The following is a 6,493-nucleotide window of genomic DNA, read 5'->3' on the forward strand; positions in this document are numbered from 1 at the left end:
GTGAAGTGATTTAACCTAGGGAACAATAATAATACGATAAAGAGAAATCATCTCCCTTTCACTTCATCTACTGAAGTGAAATACGCCAAAATGCAGTATTTCTTCATGACTGACATATCTGCTCATCCAAACACATTTATTCAAAATAATGGAGAAAAGAATAAATATTAACTCTGTAATTACATTGCATTTGAACAATTCCAATGAGAAACCAGATGGGGATCATGAGTATATTTGTTAAAGATATATAAATAAAAGTAAAGTCTTATGTTCTTGGTTTCCATTGTTTGCACTGGTGAAGTGATGACTGGGTATGTTAAGGCAAGCACTGTTTGATCGCTGCTGGCCTGATAACTAAATTACTTTTTGGCCATCTGCCTGTGTACGTCATTAGAACACTGTTCATCAAATGAAATTCAGATTCTTTGGAGAATCATGAAGATTCGTGGACACCTGTTATTCGGTAGCCACAGGTATGCAGTTTATCGAATGAACTACCTGCAGGTGTTCTATTTCTGAATGTCCTAGGGCCTTTTGACCTTCAGCTACACCAGGGAAATGAATGGAGCTGTATAATTTTGAGTTGTTTAAAGATGATAACATTACTTAGTATACTTTCTATCTCTCTCACCTCTATTTCTGCCTCTTTATTATTTTCTTAGCATTCAAAATAATCAAAGAATTTACACCAGAAGCCTCAGTGGTCCAAAATAAATAAAGTAAGCTTAGATTTTTTGACACAGGCCAAAGCAGAGAACACTGTGAGTCACAAAAGGGATACGCATGCAATGCAAAGAAGCTGCCAGAGTGCCTGTGGCCTGGAGGGACACTGAGGCCAGCTGAACAGCTGTGAATTAATGTAGGGAGCTGTCACAGCCTTAACCCCAGCTGACAAGTTCCTACACTAACACACACAAAGCAAGAGAGGCTGGTCAGATGTTTTGAAAAGAAAATTGAGAGATGGATACTCCATGGACCTGTTACTGTGGGATGAGTCAGAGCATTAATAAACAGCCATATATAAGAGTCAAAAGGTAGAGTTAGTTCAATAGAAAGTAAAAACAGCAACACAATGACAGCAATGGTGGGTTAAGGTAATATTTCAGTTAAGCATAATAATTTTGCTAGATTACTAAGCCATTTTTCAAGAGCTCCAGTACTCAGCTTATACATGAAACAACTTCATCATTCAGAAAAAAATGGTACAGTGTATATCTACCTTCACCAACAGTCATGTTGAAGCCTGTTTGGGATCTAGGTTATAGATGTAAGGTTGTAATGATTTTTACCTTGGGAACTAACGGGGATGCATGTTGGAAATATGGTACATATTATAGATTGGGTTTACATGTCCCTCAAAGTTCCATGTGTCAAAGGCTTAGTGTCAGATGGGTTCTGTCATTGGGGAAGACTTTAAATTTGGAATTTTGAGAAAGTCTTCCAGACATTAGAAGTATATGTTTGAAGAGACTGTGTGAGCCTGGTCTTTTCTTTCCTTTTTCTGCCCCAGCCATGAAGGGAATGGTCTCTTTCCATCACGTATATCTGCCCCAGTGTGGTGCCAAAAGCTCAAAGCACTGGGCCTAATAGTTGTGGATCCTGCCTTCCCCAACTGTGAGCCAAACATACCATTTCTCTTTGTAAGCTGATTCTTTCAGATATTTGTTGCAGCAGTGAAAAGCTAACTCACACCACCCCTAAGAGCCAAAGCAACCATAGTCTTATATGATCATCAATATGGATTAGAACATTAATTCTCAAAATAAGTCCTTGTGAAAATGAACAATTTGCTGAGAACAAAAAGCCACTAGTCTTTAAAGGGAATTAGAAAAATAAGAATTAGGGAAAACTCTTCCACTAGAATGTAAACCCATATCCACACAGAGAGGGACATCAGCAGGTAGATAGTCCTCCAACCTTGCTGGAGTTCACAGGGTGCCCAAAAGAAAGGCAAGAGTGTTTTCCACCGTGTGTTCTGCTGAGCATTGGAACTTGCTCAGGCCAGTCAGATCTGCTGTTGACGCTCTGTTCCTGTTATGCCTCCCTCTTTTCTGAGGTATCACTCTGTGGCTGCAACTTTATTCCAACAAAAATTTCCATTAGATGTAAAATATCTTTTCAATAATCCAAATCTTAGCAGTAATCAAAGAAAAATACTGTGAAAAATGGGACTCGGTCAACATCACTATCCTCACTGGAATGCAGATTATATTCCTCAATCAACTCAGTGTCACACACACTTCCTGCTTGTGTGCAGAGTTTCAAGGTCCCAAGGGGCGTCACCCTCACTGCTTCTATGTCTAACATTTCTTTCGTGCTTCCCCACTTTTCCATCATTTGCACTGATTTTGCATTCCTCTGCTTTTACCAGTTTAAACAGAAAAATTTTAGTTAATTTTCTGAATTTCGGAACATCCAACAGCCAAAACCCACATACAGACAGAGTTTACATTTTGTCTCAAAAGTTTCCCATAAAATCATTATTTTAATGCAGCTTCTCAACTGAAAACTAAAGTGTAAGCATAACTAAAGAAAAAATACACCTGAGGGTTGAAGTTGTCCTAAAAGAAGAAAAAGTTCAACTGTTCTAGAAGATGGTTTTAACAAGTGATGGGTTAGAAGTGCTGGAAAAATATTCTAGAAAAAAAACAAACTGTGTGGATGCTGTACTGAGTAATATCTACACCTCCCCTGACGACACAGCTGCTGGGGCCAAATGTGATGTAGTTGCCTTGAAGCTGAAAGACAGACTGCTCAGGAATCACTGATCGGTATTATCTGGGAGTGTTCCACCCACCTCATCTTCCAAGATGTTGGCTCCTCTCCCTGCTGGTGGATTTCCCCCTAACTTAACATGTAGTTTTCACTGGGAGTAGCTGGGGTGATGCCATAGTTTATATACAATGTTCTTTAAGGTTATATGAGAAAGTCAGTCACCATCCCACCCCAAATTATACACTCATATTGGGTGAGGAGGGAAATCAGGGTGACTTCTGAGGTTGATTCACTGCAGATTCCAATTTTAGCTAGAAATTTCCATTGGTTTGGAGTTCCTACAACCAACTGGAATGAACTATAGAGTATTTTATATTACCCTATAAAATGTTTTATGGGCTAAAAATGTTTAACCATTAAACATGATGAAGACAATAAAATCGAAATTAAAATTAACTATTTATAACATTAGAATTTTATTTAAATGGCACTACTATTGCTATTTTAACTGAAGTTTACTTAAAAAGAGTGGTTTGAGAAACTGAAATGTTTTCAAGTACCCTGGTGGCAGGGAGGACCTATGTTTTATTATCGTGCGGGAGAACCACCCCATTTGATAAAAAATGAAAATAAATTCAAGAATATTGCATCCAAAATAGTTAACTCTTTGGCATGTACACTAAGGAGGGGTTACATATAGCTAACTTAAAAACAAAAATGCAGCCAGGTGTGATGGCACATGCTTTAATTCCAGCAACCAGAGGGGAGAGGCAGGTGGATCTCTGTGAGATTGAGGCCAGCCTGGTCTACATAGTAAGTTTAACTCCAGCTGCAGTTATACGGAGACCCCTGTCTCAAAAAGACCCCCCCCACATACACACAAAAAGAAAAAGAAAATACATGAAGTTGTTTCTAGAAGGACTTAAAGCATTATAGTATAGTCATGCCTTCAAGAGTCCATAAAACATGGATTCAATGTGAAAATATAAATCATTTTAACTTAAGACAATCACAACTCATTACTTAGTCATCACTAAGTAGCAACGGGACAAGATAATCTTGTAGGATTCCCTTCAGCTTTGCTATTCTGCATAGTTTAAAGAAATCCTTCACAATTTGAAAACCACATTGACTCCACCCTCCTTGCCCTCAGACTATCATTGAGGCCTCCAGCTGCAGTTATACGGAGACCCCTGTCTCAAAAAGACCCAATAATAATAATAATAATATAATAATAATAACAACAACAACAATAATTAATGACAGGAATGTTCTTATTTTTCTCCAAATGAAAATTTTTCTTTAGGCTTATTTTAAGTACTAATAAGACCCTCTCAAAATAAATAAATAAATAAATAAAACATACCAATATACAAGCACACAGTCACATGTAACAACTTATAGTATTAGTTGCATTTATCACATGTATATTTTTCCACAGTTTAACATTAAATAAATAATGCTCAAATTCTTTCAGAGTTTGAAGTCCAACTCAGAAGTCATAAGTAATTTGTATCAGATGAATAAATTGCCAAACTTATGTTTTCAGCACTTTAACCACACATACCACAATCAAAAGCTTTTTTCAGATATTGCCATAGAATTTTACAAACTTTCCACTACTTTAAAAAAGTGTTTTATAAGGCTGATGTAGTGATGCATGCCTACAATCCCAGCACTAAGAATGCAGGGGTAACAGGATCACAAGTTTGAGGCAAGACTGGGCTACATAGCAAGACCTGTCTCCTTCAAAAGTATTTCTTAATATAGAAATAGTTTCAAAAATACAACTTCATATTAGAGATTATGTTTTTATTTTTTTAATTATTTATATACTAACCACATACTTAGAAGAAGCATTTCATTACAACAGCATTGACATATTAACAATTTCCAGAGCTAAGATGCATCTCTTTCAAAATTGGCTGTAAATTTTTAGGTTTACAGTTGAATTATTAGAGTTATACAGTATTGTGCTCAGTATAAACCCTATAAGATGTAAAATTAAATGAAGTTTTAACCTTTAGAAAAGATCTCCATTTTATTATTAAAATAGTTTCATACAGAAAAATTAATTTTTAATGCAATTGACATTAAGATGTTTGCACATGCATTTCTAACCTCTATATATCTGATTATTGCTAGTCGTAGTTGGTTACTTTCTGAGCTCCTTAGCATCTGAGCATGGATATAAAGTCATCAGGTAGATTTCAGTGGTAATGTTTTTCACATCTACTAATTATTAAGGAGCAAATTTTTATGTTTTGAAGAATTATTACTATTTTTAATCATTATTTTTTTATTTTTAGTAATTATATGATTAGATGAAGCATTTCACCACAGCTTTAACATATTCAGTAACACACTCCAGAGCAAGAGTACATCTCTTTCCCAAGTTGCTAAAAGTTTCTAGGTTCACAGATTACAGTTATACAATATTGTACTCATTATAAACCCTATAAGACATAAATTAAATGATGTTTTAACCTTTAAAGAGATCTCCATTTCGTTTTAGAATATATCGTTCCTTGCAGAAAGACTCATTTCTTTTGCTACTAACACTGAGATGTTGGTGCTTGAATCTCTGATTTGTATGTATCTGATTATTCCTAGTCATAATCGGTTGTACTTGGATCCTTGGCGCCTGTGTATGTCTATAAAGTCATTGGGTAGATTTCAATGGTAATGTTTATCATCTCTACTAATTAACATGACATAAATTTCCATGCTTCCTCCTCAAATATAATACATTTTTAAAAATTTGTTCATTTGTGTGTGTGTGTGTGTGTATGTGTGTGTGTGTGTGTGTGTATGTGTGTGTGTGTGTGTGTGTATGTGTGTGTGTGTGTGTGTGTGGGGTGGTCACACAGAACATCCCACACCATCTTATTCAACTATACACCTACTTCCCAGATGGCACCCTCCCATACCTTCTCTCCCCCCGACTAGAGCTCTAACACTCTGAGATCCCTGCTACTGTCTGCTGTGTTGTCGGCACCCACAGCCATTCCCCAGTACTTGCCTGTGATGGCTAATCCTGGGTGTCAACTTGACTGGATCTGGGATTAACTGAAATGAAAGAGATCTTCTTGATTAGATCATCTGAAGCTGGAAGACAGACCCTAAATGTGGGTGTTACCTTCTGATGGCAGCCGGTATAAAAGACCAAGGCAGAGCAGAATGCCAGGCTTTTTGCTGCTTGCCTTCTCTCTCACTGGTGAGTTCGTCTTGCTGCTGTAGACTGAAGACTAGCTGATCTTTTGGAATTTGTCAGACCTTCAGTGCCAGATTGGGAGTACTGAGACATCCAGCCTTGTGGACTGAGCGACTACAGATTCTCAGCCTCCCCAGTGTGGTGCAGCCATTGTTGGACTACTCAGATTCTATCCGGCGAGTGAAGCTGATAAATCTCTGTACATATATATTCATTCTGCTGGTTCTGTTTCTTTGGAGAACCCTGACTAATATATTGCTCTTCTGGTGAATCTAGTCAGTCTATCTAGAGGTCTTTGTTTTAGGAGGGTCAGACGTTCCTCATCTAGCAGCAATCAATTGTCAATATTCCTTTAGATATTGGGATCTGCTGTTCATTTTTCCAGTTCTATGCTGGGTTACTATCTGGGAGTCCCTTTAGCTCCCTGGCCAACAACTCAAAAGAAGGTATCTCCTATTTGGCATTGTTGCTAGTTACATAGCCTTTAGCTATGCATATGGACTCTTAAGAAATTATATTGGCCCCTTTGATCTTTGGTTATACTTTCCTTTTGGGTGTTTAAGG

The 6,493-nt window shown here is 37.2% G+C and overlaps 1 protein-coding gene across 1 annotated transcript in view; it reads right to left on the reverse strand.

Annotated features, from left to right (window-relative positions):
• The window catches only part of Eya4 (EYA transcriptional coactivator and phosphatase 4), a gene marked incomplete in the record, with an annotated part of 282,930 nt that overhangs the window by 208,913 nt on the left and 67,524 nt on the right, over window positions 1–6,493 (reverse strand).

This window comes from Nannospalax galili, unplaced genomic scaffold (genome assembly GCF_000622305.1).
Source record: "Nannospalax galili isolate Female #2095 unplaced genomic scaffold, S.galili_v1.0 scaffold186, whole genome shotgun sequence".
NCBI classification, from domain to species: Eukaryota; Metazoa; Chordata; class Mammalia; order Rodentia; family Spalacidae; genus Nannospalax; species Nannospalax galili.